Source organism: Haliaeetus albicilla, chromosome 13 (assembly GCF_947461875.1).
Source record: "Haliaeetus albicilla chromosome 13, bHalAlb1.1, whole genome shotgun sequence".
NCBI classification, from domain to species: Eukaryota; Metazoa; Chordata; class Aves; order Accipitriformes; family Accipitridae; genus Haliaeetus; species Haliaeetus albicilla.
The window spans coordinates 7,311,734-7,332,873 of record NC_091495.1 but is presented as its reverse complement, the minus strand read 5'-3'; the positions used below and the strand labels follow the sequence as shown (position 1 = coordinate 7,332,873).

General features: G+C 42.6%; 1 long non-coding RNA gene across 1 annotated transcript; it reads right to left on the bottom strand.

The window, feature by feature from the left end:
* Window positions 1–106: 106 nt before the first annotated feature.
* On the bottom strand, window positions 107–7,776 carry LOC138688547 (uncharacterized). Its single transcript, XR_011327410.1, has 3 exons — window positions 7,415–7,776; window positions 5,676–5,778; window positions 107–5,084 (listed from the first exon to the last, which is right to left on the bottom strand). It is a non-coding gene; the product is annotated as an uncharacterized lncRNA (long non-coding RNA).
* Window positions 7,777–21,140: the final 13,364 nt, after the last annotated feature.

Below are 21,140 nucleotides of genomic sequence, written 5' to 3'. Positions count from 1 at the left end.
CTGAGGCAACTTTTCCAGAAAGGCCATTCAAGTTCCTGGCAGATTTTGAAATCAGGAAGTCTAAGCAATACTTCAGCAGGCAGAATTAAAATAGATTGTGAAAAAGTTAACGAGTCGCCGTGCACAGTGAATTTTAATGTGAAATAAGTTGTTCCACGTGTCTGGATCTTAAAAATGAGTAAGTCCTTTAAGCATTAATTACAGATGTATTTGTGTTTGTACAGTCTTTATGGACCTCCCAAACTCTAAATTCAGACACTGGCTGACAAGTCATATTCTGGCCTAATAAAGGTTCCCAAATCAAGAAAAATTCCTGAAAGACAAGACCACCATTTTCCAATACAGAAGACTGGCAATATCACAGACAGCAAAAAGATTAAAAAAAAAAAAAATCATCACCACTACAAAACAAAAAAAACCACCCAAAAACCACAACCAAAACCGAATGGGGCCTATGGTAACCATGGGCTTCACTTGGCTGAGATTTACTGTTATTTATGTGCTCACAAATTTGTGAGGGTTTTTTTGTTTGGTTGGTTGGTTTTTTTAAGTTTCTAGCTGTAACGTTTGAATTAAGAGTATGGCAAGCTTTTTACCTAAGTAAATTAATGCAGGAAATGGGCCTTCATATGTGAACTATCTAAAAAAAAAATTTTTTTTACTGTTTATTCTACCTAGTTTGGCCTTGAACTTTTTAATTTTCCCAAGCAATTTTTTTAAATTTTATTTTGTATCCCCCCTTTTTAAATAACAGATAGGTCAGGTTGTATGTTCTTATGCATTCATTACATTTTTCACTACATGATGCAACAAGAAGCGTCTAAATGAGATGAAAAGTTGTTCCATCAAACCAGAGTCATGTTTAAGCATAGATTTAAATACAGTCAGAATAAATTTGTTCTTTAGTTGTGTTAAGGCAATCAGCTTTTATCTGAAAGACATCTGATAACCTACTATGCAAAAGAATGCAACTGAAGCTTAATTTCTGGCTTCAGATAATGAACGTTTTTGGTTCCAGCTAAGATTTTTGTTTTATTACTATTGCACAGTTTACAATTACAATGTTAAGAACTGTTTTCGGTAGATGTCTTAATTACAGCAGCTAATGCTTGGAATGAGCCTGCTTCATTCTGTTGGCAACAGAGTCCTACAATTAATATGCTTAAATATGAAGGTTTTCAGTTGCAATCTCGTTTAGAGAATAAACATGCCTTCAGAGTAATGGTTTGGGTTTGGGATTGTTTATTGAACCTGGATTAGAAAGCTACTGGGCCATTAAGACCTGTTTATTGCAATTCTGCCAGTGAACCTGCTGATAATTGGCATACATTTGAGAGATTATTTCAGAAATATTTATGGGACCATCACAGGTCAACTATTAAATGGGACAAATGTGAAATCCAGTCAAACCATGCCCATCAAAATGATAGTACCTGTGCACTGCTGCAAGTTAGGTTTTCAGTGTCTGCATAAAGGACTTGGAAGCAGAGAAATTTGCCAATCTACACACAAAGCATCTCAATCCCCCAACATAAAACTGAGAAAAGAATTCTCCAGGCTTTCATTATAGCAATAAATATTAAGGACTACAATATCACATCTGCCTGACAACACTACAACAGCCGTGTCCCCGTAAGATGTTGATCCTTCAAAATTCAACCCTCAGTTCTCCTTTTGATTTCAGTAAGAAGTGTAAGAGTGCTCTGGTGCTGGAGCTGGTCCCACCAAGGCTGCCTGCCACCTTTCCTTCTCTGATTCCTGTCTCTGAAATGCTCTTCAGCTGGAGGTAGAAAGAGGGGCAGGGGTTTGGGAAGAAGCCATTCAAAAAGCATTGGGTGGTGGGTGTTAACTGTGACAAGGCTCAGGAGAATGGTGGAAAACAATACTAATAAGCAAAAATGGTATTATTTTACTCTCCTCCAGCAAGGGCCAGGAAAAATTGCTTCAGACATGAGTTATCATTCTCAAGTCCTGAGGGGACATACACTTAGCAGTAAAAAGTGCTTGAGTTTAAAAGAAAATATAAAATAGTTGGCTATGTAGAAATTTAATATGAATAGTATTATCTGTACTCTGTAAAATCTGAGTGTTGTCAAAGTGGAATTTGAGATTTTCTGCAGGACTGAAGTCTCTAATTAATGGCTAGGAAGGCCTCTATAGGCTACGCTTACTTGCATGGTGTTATATACTGAAGTAGTGTCCTGGGAAGTTCAGTTGTACTGACTGGCCTTGGGAGAACAGGTTGTCTTTACAGAGGACCTCTCTCCAAACCATGAAACCCTCTAAGACTGGAGGCACTGAATTTAGTATCCCAAGATATTAAGCTATCTTTACTTTAATAAAAGATATTTTTTAAAATACTGGGATATTAACTAGAGTTAATATCTCAAGACTTACAGTTCAGAATTGGTGACCATTCAAGTCCCCTGAATTGTTATTAACCAGGTTACTGCTGCCTGTGATATTATGAATTACTGGTATTACTGTGTGTACTGCTATTTAAGCTAATACATCTGGAGACTCATAACTGTATGTTTTCTCAATGCCATATGAAAACTCAGGTTTCACAGTAGAGCCCTCAGATAAGTCAAGTCTGTGGAACTAAATTCAGGTTATATCCAACCTTCTTTTAATTAATGATCTGTAAACACTTCCTAAACCATGAAATTTTACTATAAATCATTTGATCTTTATTTTTCATTGTTACATAATAATGTTTGTGTATTCGATGTCTATGTTGCATTTTTTCCTTCCTATTTTTTGTTTCACATGAAAATGTTTGTGGTTGACAAGTAAAATACATCCCATCTCAGAAGTGTTCTCATTCCAATACAGTTTAAAGACCAAAAAATTAACTAAACTTTCATTGACCGGGCAAATAAAGTTCTTAGATTCATTTTTACACTGTTTCTGTCCATCTACTTATCTCTTTCAATGTAATAAGATGCAGATTTTGATTTAAAAAAAATATAAATATTAAAAAAACTGACACCAGTACCTATCTTTCACAGAATTAAACCCACTTTAAATTCACCAAAACACTTCTGCAGCATTAAGGGAAAAGTATACAAATGTTTCCAATATTCAGGAAATACAGCCTTAACACACTGCAGCAATAAGAGCTGACCATGAACTCCCCTAAATTTAGCTCTGAAATACTTACAACATTTCTGGTCGTGTTGATCTTTTTCAGTCCCACAGCTAGATCTAACAGCCTCGCTGTCCGGGGGACTCCCATGTATCTGTACCATACCTAGCCATCTCCGTGCTTAAGACAAGTATTACTGTTACTTTTGGGGTTATTTTACCATTATTTTTTTATACGTGCAAAAACGTTGCAAAAATGAGTCCTCCTATAAAGTTGCCAACCCAAGAAGGGTGAGAAACAGTATGATAAATGGCTTTAGCAGAGGCTTCGGAGGTGGGTGGGGTAATCAGCTTCTATTTCCTCTCCTGATTAGCCCTTTGCTGCTGTGGAAGAAAACACACGTAAGACTCGGAGTGAGGTGGGGGGGGTTACAGTCTGTTAAAGACCCCTATGTATTTATAGATACGTACTACATGTATATACTATATATGCATATACTATATAGACTATATATACACACACTGTATGCTTTCTCCTTCTCCCTAATATTACATATGACCAAAGCATCCTAGCGTGTCTAGTGAAAAGACGTCTACTGTTTGCATGAGAAGAAGAAATCACCTAGCTGGCAGCTGTCTTCACAACACATGCAGCTGAGCAGTTACCTGCTGTAGCCAAGTAGACGGTGAGGAACACAGGTGTTGTCTATTTTAGATCACAAAGCATAACCTGGGAGAAAAGACAGACTGAATTCTGCACATTGACAAAAAACCATATCCTCTCTGCTTCTCAAAGTGCTGTTGAAAAATTAAGGACAATCAACTTTTTAAAGCTGTTGTGAAGATTAAAGAATGTGAGTGTGCCCAGGGACTTTGGGGATTGTTTTGATTAGTGTATGGAATTTTATTCATTTTTTTTTCAGTCATAGAATGGTTCTTAAAAAAGGAGCAGGAGATTTGGGATTAACCTCTGAATGTTACTGAACTAAATCAACAGAGGTTTTGTTTGTACAGACCTCAGTAAGGCAGGGAGTCCACCCTTGACCATAGAAGAAGTTTCTCATTATATATTAATTTATGATACCTCAAATTGGAACTTAGAACCCCCTATAAAGGAACAGCCTGCTAACAAACAGTACGGCTCTGGGTAAATTAAGTTGAGCACTTGCATTCTGGGAATTTTTGCAAAATGTTTATCTTTAGAAACAGCTTTAAAAAAATGCCCAAGGCTATCAACTGTGCTGGGCTCAGCAATAAGGGGAGGGATACAGATACATGCAAACTGACTTCAGTTCTTTAAACAGGAGAAGGAGAAAAAAACGCATTGAAACTTTGATCTCCACAACAGTGCAACAAGCTTCCTTTCTGTATTGTATCTGAATTTATAAATAAGACTCATTATTGACTAAGGGAAGTTGATGCTATTCTTCAAGCAATGGGTCTTGAGATAAGAGTTTTGGCTACTGTATCTTCTGCTGGGCCGCTTACCTTCCCAATTTTGCAGCACAACTGTGAAATTAGTCCAGCAGTAAGCCCTTGAAACAGCTGATTTTCTGAAGGCTTATGGAAAACACAGACTACAGTATTTCCAAGTGTTTGTAAGACATGTCACAGGTATGTGCATTAAAGAACTGTAAATGTTTAAACAGCAAGTGGATTTAATTCTAGAGAAAGATGGAAAACTTTATTACTTTAAAATACAAAAAAACCCCACTCTCGCCTCCCAGGCACCCCCTGACTCACAAGCAGTTTCACAGAAGCCTTCTGGCTTTTGAACCAGTATCCTCTAGTCTTCAGAAAGAGGTTACAAAGGAGAAAGTGACTTCAGCCGACACTGCAACCATCTGGGATCTCTGCAGGATGGGAGGGACAGAACGTACTTTCCCCTGGTTCCTGTGTGACAACCTGCCCTGGATGAAGGGAGAAACTTGGCCTCAATCCCCATGTATAGCACGTCAAGAGTGTTACATCCTTAAATCATGAAGGCACTCTGGTACCTGGGAAAAACAAACAAACAAAACCCTTGGCAAATGCAAAACAGATAGAACCCAAAGGCTTTGAAGTGACAACCCAAACACACATGTATATGTGTGTGTGTGTATATATTTAAAATATACATATATGTATATGTATAAAGAGTGAACAAAAATGTGAGCTCTCCAGCCTTATTTTTGCAACCAATTCATGATTTTTATGCCTGTGGCTGGCAGTATGCACGACTCCCTGCAGTGGCTGAAACTAATATTTAAGAGGCTTTACCATACAAGCTGAAGAGGGCCACACGCTGCTGGTCCAGAGTGACCAAGCGGCAGAACTGCTAGTGCTCAGCCAGGCAGGGATCAGCAGCGAGGCTGGGCCAGGCCAGTGGTGTGCAAGGCCCTACAACAAGGTGCAATATTGCACCCACAGCCAGTTTTCAAAATTGTATTAAAAATTAACTGTTATGTTTTTAATTGAATCAAAAAACAGGAAAGCACTGTACTTCCGGGGGGAATATGTAAGGAAAATAATTTGTATAAATTTGGACAAATATTTGTAACAAATATTTCTAACACTTCGATATGTAGAATAGATGATGAATTTCTTACCAGAGTACAGACACCAAAGAAATTATTTTATTTAACATGGCACTCATATTCAGTCTCTTGTATGTGGTGCTACTGCTATCCTCACACCTCTCATCTTCTTATTCTAGGGAAAAAAAAAAAAATCTAATCACTGAAACATGCAGGCCCAAACCAGAAGCGATAAATGAAGAAATCAGCTTGATGCATCTCGCAAAAGATGAGTTCACATACGTTGGCTTTAGGAGCTGGTATTTCTGCATATCTACTCTCAATTAAGTTGACTTCTTCTCTGATTAAACCTGTTCAACTAGTCCCGTTTATTATTAAAAAAAACAAACAGTAATTTAAATGTTAATTAACTCTTTGAACTTCCACAGCTATATTTCTACTAACATGTTAAAATATATACATGTACTTAATTTTTCCACTGTGTTTTATGAAGATGGAGGATTTAAACAGATGCTGGCAAGAAACAAATAAAAAAATGGAGGATTCATTCAGATATGGCATTCTTTCTTTAGAAAAGATTTCTAAATACCAAACTAGCATACATGCATCAAGTTACGCATTTTCAGAAGTATTAGTAATATGTGTTAGAGCAGAGCTTCAATGTGTATGTGTGATCCTTCCTAGGCATTGTTCATTGCTCAACTTCTAAAATTCTTGTTACAAAAAGTATCCACATAAAGTTCGTTTCGTTAGAAGCAATTTCAGTAAATTAATCAGAACCCTTCAGGGCAGAACTTGCATACACAAGCCTACACCTCCCTCATTTCCACAAACCTCTCTTACTTTCCTTCCCTACATTTTAAAGTCTGTTTGTCTATACTCTGACCATCACTTTATATGCGGACCATTTGTAACACAACAACAAATTCATGTCCAAATCCTTGGTTAAGCAGTGAGCAGCTAACAGCTGGAACAGAAGAGCTGAAAGACAATATTAGCGTGAAAAGTTTCAGTGAGCCGGTACCTGGAGACAGATAAGCGGCAAAGATAGTTGCATACTTCAGAGACTTCTCTTTTTCTTTCTCTCTCCCCCATTTCTCTCCAGTTCTCCCATTTGCCAGGCAGGATGAGCTGAGCCCAGAGCATGAGTTATGGGACGCAGAGGCTAATGGCAGACTTCTCATTTAATTAAAGGAGAAAAGATAATTAGGATGGTTTCTAGCCTAAACTATATTAAAAACCAAATTCATAATTAATTCTGGCACTAGGCAGACTGCTGGTTTTCAGACACTTCTTCTATGCTAAATTTTAAATGCGGAATCATCCCTGGTGTTATTGCAATAATCATCTGTTCCCTCCATGGACACCTCTGTAATTTTCAAGTTTCAGACAGCAGTCGCAGGCATTCCCAAGCAATAAACGGGTCAGTGTTCTGAAACAAGTGACTCAGATATTTTAAAAAAAGAAGTATTTCTGTTATGACCAATTCCCACACAATGTTTATTTGTTCCTTTGTACAAAAGGAAACTACGCTTTGTTCTCAAAGAAAGCTAGTGTTGCTGCAGACATCAGTACATTGGCTTAGAGTCCCAGTAGGGCAATTCGGGCGGCTCACAAATATTTTTCCCAGCCTGTGCAGAGCTGACCAGTCCCAGAGAGCTTTGACAAGGTTTTTAAGGCCAGAATTAAACTACTGTGCACACAACACATCTGGCATTTTCGTGGGCAGTAGGTGGCAGGATTCTGGTTTAAGATTCATCGTTGTTAAATACAGTGTTAAATACAAAAAAAAAACCCAGAGACACAGGTACCTGATATTGAACTGCATGAAATTGCTTCCCCCCTGCCAGGTAGGATGGTCTCGCTGCCAGAGCAAGCCGTTACTTTGCTAGCCAGAAATGTACCTCGGCGATAACCTGACCTGAAAGCACCCTCCAGTGCACGAAAACAAAGACACTTCCTGCTCCTATGTGCTTTGTGTTTATGCCAACGGGCAACATGACTCACTCTATTTACTTTTAAAGCGTGCTTTCCCTTCAAAACATCTCTGGCTGACCTGGTCTGCGTGGATCCCGCCTGCTGTGACGGCCAGAACTGCGGTGGTGCCCAAGCCCACATGCTGGAAGACCCACAGATCTTAGCAGTGCATAAAACCGGGCCGCGCTGGACTTGTTTTCCCTTTTTCTCCTTTTGTTTCTCTAAGATGAAGCTGCTATTGCGTGGCTCGGAGGTTATTCCCGCAAAGCATCGGTGTTGCTCATCTTACACACACACGCTCCTGATGAAAGCACACGGCGCGTGGCAGGAGGACCGCGCAGTGCAAAGGCGATGGGGGAACCGAGTCTGAAAAACACGCCGCAATCTAAAAAAACACCCAGTTCGCTTTCTTGCTTCTCTGTTCCTGTCCTCTCTGCTATATATAAAGACATTACTCGGAGCACGTTTCCCCAGTTACGACCTTTGCCGACATTGCGCCGGCCTTTTGGTGAAGCTGTGGTGGCGCAGGGCAGCCGGCTGCAAAGTGGTTTCCTGGACTAGCTCAGTTCAGGCTCCATGGAGGTGCAGCAACGGCCCCGTGTTCGCCTGCCACTTCGGCACTGAGGCACTAAAACCCCCACGGAGTCGTAGAGCAGCTACCGATGGCCAAAAAAGCCGGGGCATCTTTTGCAGGCTGAAGCAGATAGGCTCTAGGCAAGGCTAAACAGAAATCAGGAGATCATCACTGCTTCCTCAAGCCTTGCTTCAAAGCTGGGGTTTTAAAGTACGTTCAACTTTGAAGGAGAGAATTTTTTTTCTGTGCAAACAGAAAAGTATAAACCAGCATCAGCTGACATGAAAATATATTTTTCGGTAGTCCTGGTGGCTCACATAGGCTTGGAGTAGGGTGGGGCGGCAAAAACTTTCCTATTGAAGGTGTCTGGAGACACCTTACAATGTTCAGGCCACTAAAGCCGGTTTGTGGACAGCTATTGAACCAGCCCTGCTCGCAGTTCCACCTTCCCCCTGCAGCCCTCACTTTAAAAAGGTCGAATTCATAAATGCACAAAATCTGGGGAGGCTTCTCATATTGCTTCAAAAGAAAACCTCAGGGAAAGGCCTTTCTCTGAATGCTTTCTTACCTACATATTTACATTTCAGTGAAGGAACTGTATAGGTTTCCCAAACCGTAAGCTTTGCCAATGACGCAGCTGCTCAAGTGTTCACTTGAAACTGAGTTTTGCTTTCAAGTTCAAGATGAGATGATTTTCTCTTCCTGCACACCGCTGCCAACTGCTTCTTGAGCCTTCTCAAGCGCAGCACGTTTCCTTTGCCGGGAGAGGGGAATTTCCGCTTTTCAAAGTACCGAGGCACCCCCCCGCACCCCGGTCTATCCCCTGGTTACTGTATACAGCCTCTCAGAAGACCAAAACAAATGTGAAATGCTAACTTGTTTGGACCTTTTGTATTTATTCAGTTGCTTTGTTCATTAATTGTACGTGTCTAAACCTTCCTTTCCTCGCCAGAGCAGGCACAAGGAGTTAACATCAGCACTTAACTGCAGAAGAGAGCCCAGCTTGTGGTTTGCTTTCCTCCTCACTCCCCAGTTATCAATAAATCCGCACCAGTGATTTCCACTGGCTTTCCTTTGCAAAATGAGAGCCCTGGTAGTCTTTAGAGACTTATCCCTACTTACCCTATTTCTTTTACCTTTTTTTTATTAGCATGGTAGAGCTAGCACATGTGCCACGCTGTTCTGTTTTGGCTTTGCAATGCTGCTTTTCATGTACGCACAAATAGACAAGGGATCACAGTTCCCAAAGGGCCAGGGAGGAACTGAGTCATACTCTAGAGAGAAGAAGTCTTAACTCGATAGTTAAAAAATGATGCTAAGCAAATCAGAGATTACAGGCTTATAAACATGTAAGAAATTGTGTTTATAAATACATAAGAAAACTGTAAGTGCAAATTTATATCATTATATAGCCTATATATTGCACATAACCCACAATATAGAATTAATATAGAATAACTATACAATTATGCACAATTATATAATTTATAATTATGGCATTTGTAATATAAAACCCCATTTATTATACATAAGTAACAGAAACACTTCAGAAATTTTATAATAAAAATTTTACTTGATAAAGCCAGCTATGAGCTTTCTCTGCAATTCTGGAAAGTACTTTAGCTGAAATCTCCACAATGCAGTTAAAATCTAGTTTATAGCTTCAGCACATTCACGTGTAAAAATTTTGCCTATAGGCAAGTGTTTCCAGAAGCGACGTGTCTGGGCCTTATTGTTTTGCTCCTCAGACAGGAAGAATATTGTACTGCAGCATCCTCAGCAGCTGCGCTAGCGAGGGCGATTCTGAGATACGGTCTTCAGCAGTCCTGCTTGTCACAGGAATTTCTCCTAAGCTGCTGCAAATTACCCAGTTTGAGAACGTGCCAGTGTGCAAGTGAAGGAAGAAAGGAAGCAAGAGAAAGAAAAAGAAAGAGAAAAGCACTTCAAGCTTTTAATTTTTAAGCAGTTTTCTTTATGTCATCACTTCACATCTTTCTTCCCACCTCTCTTTCTCCCACTGCAAAGTAGCCAAACTTGCCTGACTTCTACACTAGGGGCAGAGAAGCAGAGCTGAGCTTTGATGTTGCGCTCTGGATCAGCGTAGCTTCATGTGGGGAGGAAAATAAACCCTCAACCATTTCTGCTAACGAAATCCCACGCTCAGGATGTGCTGCACGGCACAGCAGGGGACATCAGGAGGGAAGAAGCAGCGCTGTGCCATTCCCAGAGCAGCATTACTGCAGCGACCCCACAAACATACACACTTGTTTCCAACCTAAAGTATCGGAGGGGCTTGGATTTGGGACCACCCATTTGGGGCCTGGAAGCCACACAAGTTAGGAAAGATATTTTTTTTTTAATGCAACCTGTTACGTCTCAGTAGAAATACCTTTTAGAGGTGTTCTCAAAGAAACCAAGATCATGGTGAGCTGCCTCTGGTCTTCATCTTATGGTCTCAGGGGTTGGTTCATTGCAGGATCATACAGATGGGGGAAAAAAATGGGACAAGGCAGGGACGAGAAACTCTACAGTGAATTATACATCTTTTGCACAAAATGCAGCTAGTTTATTCACAGCTGTAGTACCCTTACAGTCTAGTCTGTACACTAACTAGAATGTATTTGCTCTCTGGTATATATAATACAGAACAAAATAATTTTAAAATATTGGGAGTAAAATTAACGAATACACAGATCATTAAGGAAGAATCTTTTTTTGATAACAAGAATAAGACCTTCACCTAAACTGATGGAAGCTGGACTCCTTCCTATCATGCTGGCAAGAAACACGGGAGCATTAGCTGTATCTAATAGGACTCCAAGGCTGTGGGCTACTGCACGCCTCCTTGCTGGTATTACTATAATTTCACGTTCCTGTGGAGTACGTATTTCAGCAGCTGTAGTTTATGCGTGGTTATTACTGAGCTAGATACCAATAGCCCCCTCGCCTGTCTACTTTATGTGCTTACACTGAAGTCCTGCCTTGGTGACTGGCTCCCTGTGGACATTAGCTGCTACAGGCTGGGGGCTTATTTCAGGGATGAACAGCCCACGCGGTGTTCACAGCGTGAAAAAAAAAGGCATACAGAAGTTATCCTGGTTTCTTCCCTTCATTCAAAGTCGCTCCTCTCAGCTGTCCCCTTACGTCCTTCTCTACTTAAGCCCTCTGATAGGTGATAGATGATGCAGAGCACTTGCACGCGCGGCCGTCCCGTCTGTGTGAGCACATCACTGTCCTCCCTCCCAAAAGGACATGGGGTAGCGAGCAATCACAACCAAGCCCCCTCCGCAGTTTTCAGCCCAACCAAACCCGAGGACTGTGCAGGATCAGGTTGTTACGGGGCTTTCACTAGACCAAGGGGAGCGGTTTGCAAGCCCAAACTAACGGATCTGAACTGGGGACTCACTGGGCACGGGGGAGGACGTTGGGATCCAGCGGGGCAGGCACCTTCCCACTGCCGCAGCCAGCTCTTCCTCTCCTGTGCTGCCTGAGGCCCCTTTGAAAACCTTTCAGGGAAGCAGAAGAAAGAAGAACAACTCTTAGGCCACAGTTTACTTGTACCAGTATCTTGACAATCCCAGGAATTGTTCTGACTTAAAAAAAAAAAAAAAGGCTTTGATTCACTAGCTTGATAAATTATTTTTATCTAGTGCTTACACAAAGTTTCCTCTGAATTTTGTCTATTGAAACTGTAGCAGCAAATTCAGTCTGTTACAGCTTCAGTGGCCATTCCAACTCTCCATCCAAAGAGCTTTCATTACTAACGCTTGCAGGGACATGTCTGTCACTGGATAAAACCACACAATTCAGTGACTGCAGAATTTATCATTTCTCTGAACAGAATTCGATGACTGCATGACGTGCTTTTTGAACCCTGCATCTACCGCCCTCTCGATACATGTATTTCTTTTTTCTCTTCTTTGAGGAAGCCATCTGAAAGCCATCTCAAGTGCAGCTTGAGACAGACAGGCAGACAGACAGACACACAGGGGGATGGTACTTGGCAAACCTATTTTTCCACATTCTACCTGAAAATTAGTATTCATTTGTTGTGCACATCTAACAAGCTGACGACCACAGTGCTGGCATGAGTTGAGAAAGGTTGCTCTGTCCAAGCGTTATTATTATTACCTAAAGGGTATTTCTCAGTGTTAAAGCAGCCACGCAGTTTGCTCTTTTAAAGTGTGTATCTGGGGACGAGAGATGGGCTCCAAGTGGTTTTGTGTCCAACCCCAACGCTCTGCCGTAGCCTTCAGGTCACACGAAGCAGCAGGTTGGCAAAGGGGTGTACAAGGGAGCTCCCTTCCTCTCGGGCTCACTCCCTTCATTAAAAAAAAACAGCTGAAACAGCATTTCACACGTGTCAAAGCCAACCTGTAAACATCAGGGCGGTGGGAAGGTTTTTGCACCATAGGCAGCCCTCTCTGACAGAATATCACGCAGCACTGGGACAGTTCAAGGTAAATTATGCTTTTCTCATGAAAAATCCTAAGCAGCACGCCTCCACAGCAACCTCACATACAAACCCGGAGAGGATAACGCACCCAGAGCACAAGGGACCATTTACCGGTAGATCTCACACATGTTAGAGCATGCACTGTGAACGTGCGGTTTCTGGTTTGAGGTGCTGCAATTAGACCGGGGAAAGCAAAGCAATCAGTGTAGGCTCTCACACTTTAAACACATTGCAATTAGCATGCCAATTATCTGTGAGAAAAAAGGCCTGTAAGGCCTCCAACCCTGTCTTTTCCTGGGGGAGGGGGAAGTACTTTCCATCAACTTGCTAGACTTTGCCTATATCTCACAGTATTCAACTTTTTTTTCCCGTTTTCAATGGAAGCGCAAGCCACTGCTTCACAGCGTAAGCGTTTGCGGGCCAGGGGTTGTGCTATCTTCCCCGGCACGCCGCTGTGACCTTGTCCTGCCCTCCTTTAGATGTTGTTCTTGGGCTTATGCCCCGCTTACCCAAGTAAAACTGGGTCTGATTTACTAGGTGTTGGCCTTCAACAGGCTGCGCAAAAGCAATCTTGAGGCTGAGGCACCTCTCATCCCTGCTCTTTCTCCCTCCCCACCCTTGTTCATGGGAAATAACTCATTCACAGTGTAAAATCTTGATCTGATGCTTCTTTCGTGGTCTCTTCCTTCCCCATTTTGTGACCTGTACCTGATGCTGCGTAGAGGCCTTCAAGAGCAAAGGCTGCATTTACTGTGCCACAGCACTGGTGTGTTACTAACCGTATTACACTTCTGCAACATGAGTTTAATAAACCGAAATGCAAAAAATATTTCTCTACCCTTTAACAAGTGTAATTTCAAGCTGTGGTAATACAAGGTCTCATTTTTTATCTGTGATTTCCGCATCGCAAGATTTACTATTTGCACATAGGCTCATTCACGTGTGAAGACACTGAGCAGCACAGAAAAGAATGATTTTGTGCTTACTGGATTCACCATCAGCTCCCAGATAATGCAGAAAGCTGGGAAGGCTGCTTTGGCTGGTGAATTGGAGGCACTAATTGGATACATTCTTTCATCAGGAAACAGCATCCAGTTCTGAGCATCACACTTTGAACAAGCAGCCGCATCTTAATCTGGAGAGAGCTGATAAAACCACCAACCTCGGGGACCCCGAGGGAGCAGATCTCATCAGAAGCTGCGGGTGACACGCAAATCAAAAGCTACAGTATAAACGCACAAGAACATGCTTTTTGTGAAAGCCCAGGAGACTCCAAGGGCCCTTAGGAGAGTAAGCTGTTGTGAACTCAATGCAAAACCCCCAGCCACCATTAATGCCCCAGGAAGCAATCCCGAGACCGCTCTGACCTACATCGCCCTTACCGTCCACGCTCCAGCTTCATTAGGCTCCGCAGAAGAGAACAGGCAGCCCTCGGCTCTCGCAGCAGCAACAGCCATCGCAGCATCATTAGCAGGTCTGGCAGCCCACAGAGAAATAATTACGCGATTATGAAGCAGCGACAGCGATGACAGGCTCAGAAGGCAGTCCCATAATCAAGTGAACGTATAGATAAGAAAGATAATAGCATACGGTAACTCAGAGGAAGATAACAAGTGGGTTATTGAAATATGCTTCGAGGAGTAGAAAGATCAACTCAGATAGGAGGGAATCAAACTGGCATTTCTTTTGATTCCACTTCAACCTCAGCTATAATCTGTACATTCAGGGTTAGGTCCAATTCAGACTACCAATGGACACCCACACACACACAGACACCACACCACTTCATGTGTGGAATTGAGCTAGATCACTTCAGACCTCAGCTTCACTAGAAATATCTTAAAATGTGAAATTGTATAAAGTTCTGAAAACATTCAAAAGTGAATTTTTCTGTAGACCATTTTTGGTTTGCTAGGCAAAAGATGTAGGAATTGTCTGACTGAACCTTGGACCCAATGGGCAGAATGATAATTTAAAACTTGATTATTGAAATAAATACTTTATAAGAGATTTTAAAAGTAATTGACCGTCTTCAGAAAATTAAAAGTTTTAACATACTGGAAGTTATATATGAAAAACCAGTAGCATCCCTTTAACGTTACACCTGTGGCCTCATCAGCTGCACTTCGTAGCAAGTTGTGCATGTTTTGATTTTTTTGTGCATGGAGTAAGATACAGCATTTTATGCTAAATCCTGAAGCCCATCAGTTTTCATTGTATCCCATTTACCGTGGATACTTCCAGACAAACTTGCAGCAAAACAGCATCGGCTCTTGCAGTAGCTGCCTTAGGAAGAAGGAACAGAAAACAGCAGTGTCTATGTGGACTTTCTGGGTGCAGGTACACCTATAGTCCTCGGGAGATGGGTGGTCATTTACTGCTTCCTTTCCAAGCCCCACCTCCCCCAAAATAAGCAGCATGCATTTCGATGTCATATATTTGAATTCCTACAATTCCAACAACCAGGCAGGACCTTCCCAGCAATGGGGCTTTTTCCCCCTCCTAAGTATTGTGCAATTTAATAAATAAAATAAAATTTTTAAAAATCTCCTCTTCTCCCACCTACCCCCCTTTCCCCCCCCTTTTTTTTCCTAACTAGAAGCTTTATTTTTTGCTTTTTCACCTCTGGTTTGAGTTCAGTAAGCTGGATAAAATTCAGATTTTCCTCTACCGGCATGTCTAGAAGCTGTAGGTGGATTGTGGGACACTGGACACCTAACAGCTGCACAGCTAACCTGCGTACGGGCACCGGCTATACATCCAGGACTCCCACACCCATTTCTGCACCTAGGCTGCGGGGCTGCGTGAAGCCGGACCCTCTTCCACAGGACCCGGTTTAACAAGAAGGACTTTACTACTCAAAGCAGAAGAGATGGTGAATATGAAAACAACGATTCAGGTTCAGTGAGAGTTCACATAAAACACCAGTTTCGGTTTCTGGGTGGAGCCAGACACAATGCAGAGTCAAGCTTTTCAGAAGGACATTAATTCGCCGGCGTTCGTGAAGCTGCGCCAAGCAGACACCCACGCTCAGGACGTGGCGTGAAGGTTTGCAGCGGCGCTTCCAACTTCATTCAGCTCTTGCTCACGCTCGGGACAAGCTGGTGGCATCTGAAAGGTGGGCTGGAAACGGCCGGGGGTTTTGTTCAGGGTTTTTTGGGGGTTGGTTTGGTTTTTTTTTTGTGCTATGGCAAATGAAAGCCTTTGGCAGCGCACATAACTCGCTGTCCCAGCAGTGTGGTTTCTGAGCTTCAGATGGTTTCCTGTGTGCTGCCGCAGCCCGTTAATTTCTCTGCGTTAGTGCTGAAGTGCTCCCCATGCAGCGAGGATTTTGGTCAAAAACAAATGAAGTTTCAGTAAGCTGCCAGGAATCAAATGCCCAGGCAGTTTGGCAAAAGTTATTTTAAAATAATATATTGGATCGTTTAGGTCAACATTAAACTCCTTTATGCCTTTTGTTATTCTGTTCAAAAACAGATCCTGTTGTAATATTCCCAAAGCGTAACATACCATATCAGAGCATCAGTCCTATTGAGTTGCCTCAATAAAAAACTCAGACACCACTTAGGATCAAATTCTGCTCTATTAAAATAGTCTGAGTTGTGATGGGTTTATGCTGTTGCAGCTCTGAAACACAACACAGCCCTTCAGAAAACAGTTTCGTTTATATAGCACCAAGACTGTGCACCATAGTTTTCTCAAAGCTTCATTGGCTTTTTGCTGTATAATTTCTCTATTTTTTCCTGCTATAGAGAAAAAGTTACATGTACAAACGGCTCTTTCAACTCCACAGATAAAAGGTAAACAGTGTTTTTATGATGCCTTTAATTTATACCCCCACAATATGTTTACTTGCCAAATTATTATGCAGTACAGCAGTAGGCCCATCTAGCTAATTTAGTCTTCCACTACTATAATTATCAATTATGTGTATATATTTTCTATACTGATCTGAAACACTGAACCCAAAGAGTATCTGTGCAGGTCTAGTATGCCAAGTTAAAATTTTCCCAGTGGAAAAGGGTATCTTTCAGATTATTCACTTTTTTTTTTTTTGCAATTGCTTCATTACACATAATAAATTTAATGCCATTTTAGATAAAAATCTGCAGCTTGAAACCAACCATATAATTTAGGTCTTCAAAAGACATCAGTACCAGGCAGCGCTGCTTTGAATTATATGATAAAACGAGCTACAAGGACTTCTAAGCTCCTGATATAACTGCTTCCCATTTACCACAGACGTTGTATATAAAGAGACATGTTAACTGAGTGCATCTTTTTACATTACCTCCAGAAGAGTGAATCCCTTTGGTGTTTAAAAAGCATGTACTGCATTCTTTCACTTGATGTGTGAAATTCAGATGACCCTGTATCTTTTCTGGTGGTGAGCCTTGGGGGAGAATAAAGGAGAGGTTTGCTTGTTTAGTTTAAATCAGTGAATGTTTGTCTAAAAAGTAGCTTCTTTCAAGCATTTAAAGTAACCTGAGTCCCAAGTGGTGAAATACAATTCCCCAAACTTGCATGGTATTTGATGGGTTTTCACAGCAGCATTAATTCAAGAGTGATTTGCATTACATCCGCTCTCTCTTCTACGCATCCACATCAAGGACTTGACTTAACCTCGGAGAGGCTGCACACATATAGATGAGCACCAGGAAAATACTTACACACACAGCCGGAGACGTGCTCGGTATTCTTCAGGTACCTCCTTTTGCTTGCATGGCTCCTTTCTGAGGACATATCACTTGCTTTCATAGTCTCCCAGGGAAAAATACTGAAATTACCTGGCCTGACTAGGGAAACACATTCATGTAGTTCAGCCATTTTTCATCTGTGCCAGACCTCAAAGAAAGGTGACTTCAGCGGGGCTGAGATGTTCTAGGATTGACGTCGATTCAGGGAAAGCAAATCCTTAAAATAAGTAAGTAAATAAAAATCAGTAAATTTATTCCATGAAATTTAAAGCAAAGAATTACACTTGTAAAGTGGATTACAGGGAAATTCCAGCTGGAACAAACCCGAGGACTGCCTCATCCGACCTCTGGCTCAAACCAGGGTCAGCTGTAAGGTCAAGCCTGCTCACTCTGAGCTTTAAATGCCCTTGATGTGGTGTTTTAAATAGGGCAATAAAACACGCTTTAGTGCCTGCATTAATACCCAGCTAACCCATCCATTATCACTGAAACCACCGCAGTTGTAAACCTTGCCACTACAGTAAAGTTGTTCTAAAATACATAGAAAAGTCAAGATGAAGACCTTTGGTCCTTGGTATGTCTTGGTACCTACCCAGCATCTTCACAGAATTACTTAAATCAGAAGCTGGTCATTGCAATAAAATACCCCAAATCTTGCACCACCACCATCCCTCCCAGGGGATTGAGTTTTCTTGGGTTTAGCACAGAAACAAAACCACAACATTGCAAAGCGTGAGGATACCTCTTGATGCAAGCAGAAAGGTTGGGCATGTGTCATGGTTTAACCCCAGACGGCAATTAAACCCCACGCAGCTGCTCGCTCACTCCCTCTCACCCAATGGGATGGGGAGAGAACTGCGGGGAAAAAAGTGAGAAAACTCCTGGGCTGAGATAAAGACAGTTTAATAGGTAAAGCAAAAGCTGCGCAGGCAAGCAAAGCAAAACAAGGAATTCCTTCCCCACTTCCCATGGGCAGGCAGGTGTTCAGCCATCTCCAGGAAAGCAGGGCTCCATCACGCCTAACGGTGACTTGGGAAGACAAACGCCATCACTCTGAACGTCCCCCCCTTCCTTCTTCTTCCCCCAGCTTTATCTGCTGAGCATGGCATCATATGGTCTGGGATATCCCTGGGGTCAGTTGGGGTCAGCTGTCCCGGCTGTGTCCCCTCCCAACTCCTCGTGCCCCCCCAGCCTCCTCGCTGGTGGGGTGGGGTGAGGAGCAGAAAAGCCCTTGGCTCTGGGTAAGCACTGCTCAGCAATAATGAAAACATCCCTGGGTTATCAGCACTGTTTCCAGCACAAATCCAAAATATAGCCCCATACCAGCTACTATGAAGAAAATGAACTCTATCCCAGCCCAAACCAGCACAACATGGCAGATGCTGATCACTGCATTTAACCCACCCTGGCAGACGCTGAGGTGGACAACGAGGGGCACAATAGAAACCTCAAGAAAGAGCCACACTTGTAGCACCCTGCCTGCAGTTTGCGCTGCCTGAATCTTTTGTTGTTTTGGTTTGAAGTTTTACCATAAACTGTTGCTTCTTGATACAAGAAGCCTGGCCGTGCGGAGGCATCGACAGGCAGCAATCAGCAGGCACCAGCAGCCACGTCTGGGGAAGATCAGGCTCCACCTCAGCCGGAGTGTTTTCTTGGCCAGGTCGGTTTGGCTCTCAGTCTCTGAACATCCTTACACTTTTCAGAGAAGGATAGAGCAGCGCAGTTGCCAGTAAACTGGCCGGACAACACACATCTGTCCTCGAAGAGGCTGTGGGGAAGCGGTGGAAGAACCCATCTGCTTTTCTTGGCCTACGTTAGCTGGAGGCAGTTACTCAGCGACAGGAGAAGCCCAGCTGCAGAAACACTCCTGCCTGCTGCCAGTTAGGCAGCCTGAAAAGCCTGATAAGGCTCCAAATGCCATGCTGGGGCTTGACAGCGGTGGCCTATGACTTATCCAAGCGGCAGCTCACCATGGCAGCAAGGCAGGCGACACCACACCCCGACCTCCCGCAGGAGGATCTCGACTTAATGTTTTTAATTAAACTTGTGGTTACAAAGGCACCGTAAAGGAGGTGGGAGGGAGATCACGTACGGCGGGTCATGTACCATAAGAAAGGTTGAATGACATGGAGGTGGACCTTCAAATTGCAGAATAATAAAGGTATCACTGCTTCTGAAGACAATTGTGGTGGGCACAGGAAAGCAAGAAAACACATCTATAATGGGTTAGAGGGGGTAATAGGAACAAGGCAGACCCTTAAACAAAAAACATGGCATCCACACAGTTCCTGGACATCCTATGAACTAAGGGAGCCCACCAGCTTCTGAAAGAGATGGAGAGGGACACAGGAGAAAAGCACTCTCCTCCCAGGAAGAGAGATGGGGAAGTCTCCCCTGGGCTCTTGGGTTCCTCAGAAGGAAATTTCTCTGCTCATGATGCCCTCGCAGAAGAAGGCTCATCCACAGGAGTCTGCTCCTTGTTTAACAAGTTTCTCGTCCTTTGTAATCTCACTGATCTCAAAGTTGGATGATAGAAACCTACTCACGGTAGCACCCAAACCACCAGCTGTGCAGCAATCAGGTAACTGGAACAAATTCCCGGGGAGAGAAAGAGCCAAAAGGAAGAGCTCCTCAAGCAACAATGGCCCCAATGGCCCTGTATTGTCAAACCACAGCCTGAGAGAGATGAAGCCTTCATCCTCTGGGGATGCTGACTTCTCTCCATCAACTATTATCTAGGCTGAGTAGTTTAGAGTTGAAGGTCTAACCCAGCTGTGAAAAGTGACATGGTGCCCATCGCTCCTGAAGCTGTAGGTTTCCTTTAGGGCTATCAGCACTACTCTTGGGAATCAATGCTCCTGACCTTCTCCTGTTCCCAAGAGGTAGTGATTTCTTCCAGTCACACTTGGGAAAAGAGGATTCTCAGCACCGCTCAAGAAGTACTTCTCTCTCTCTCTGCAGACAGAGCAGACTTTTAGGGAGACCGCAGATGGCATCTGTTCTACAGCAAGGTGCTAGGGATGCAGTAGTTCCCCAACACACACCACTGTGTACTAGCACCAATGTTCAGCTAAACAAATAGTATTTCCAGGCTGCTATCAGCCACAACTCTAACTTTACCAACTCCCTAAAGCCTTTTTGCCCTACCTGCCTCAGACTCCACTGGCCATGGGATGGTACCACTTGTACGTCTCTGTTCTGAACACATTGGCAGGATTAGCAGCTCTCCACAAGGCAATTTTCTGTGAACTTAGATTAACTGTATATTTATGGCACATGAACATATTGCCTCATGCCAGGAAATAACATAGCTAAAGCCACAGAACCAAGATTTCCTTCTCTCTTTTTTCTTGCAATTTTAGTAGCAGGATTTTGGGGCATGTCTTAGAAATACAATGGTGTCAGGGTCGGATTTTTGTTAGAAGGTAAAATGCATTTTTTTTTTTTCCCCCAGTTGAAGGTAATTATTTGAAGGATGATTATTTTTGCCTTTCAGAAAATGCTATCTGAACATAACACCAAGGGCTGAGATCAAGAGCCACTCAGTCACTGGAGTAAAATGAAAGAAATAGAGGAATCCTTCAATAAAATCACCTAGAAGAATACACGCACTTGAGTAAAAACATCACTAATTTGCACCAATTGGTCATCTGACAGCACTGAAGCAGCAGCTGCAGACCTCTTCTCCTTTGCCCCCACCAACTAGTGGTATTTGACTGTACTCTATCAATAATCATCACTTGACATTTTAACTGCTCCTTTTGTAACACAGCCTAGTATTTGTGCATGCTCACAGGCAAAGCAGGCTAAACACACAGAGTACATCTTGCTGC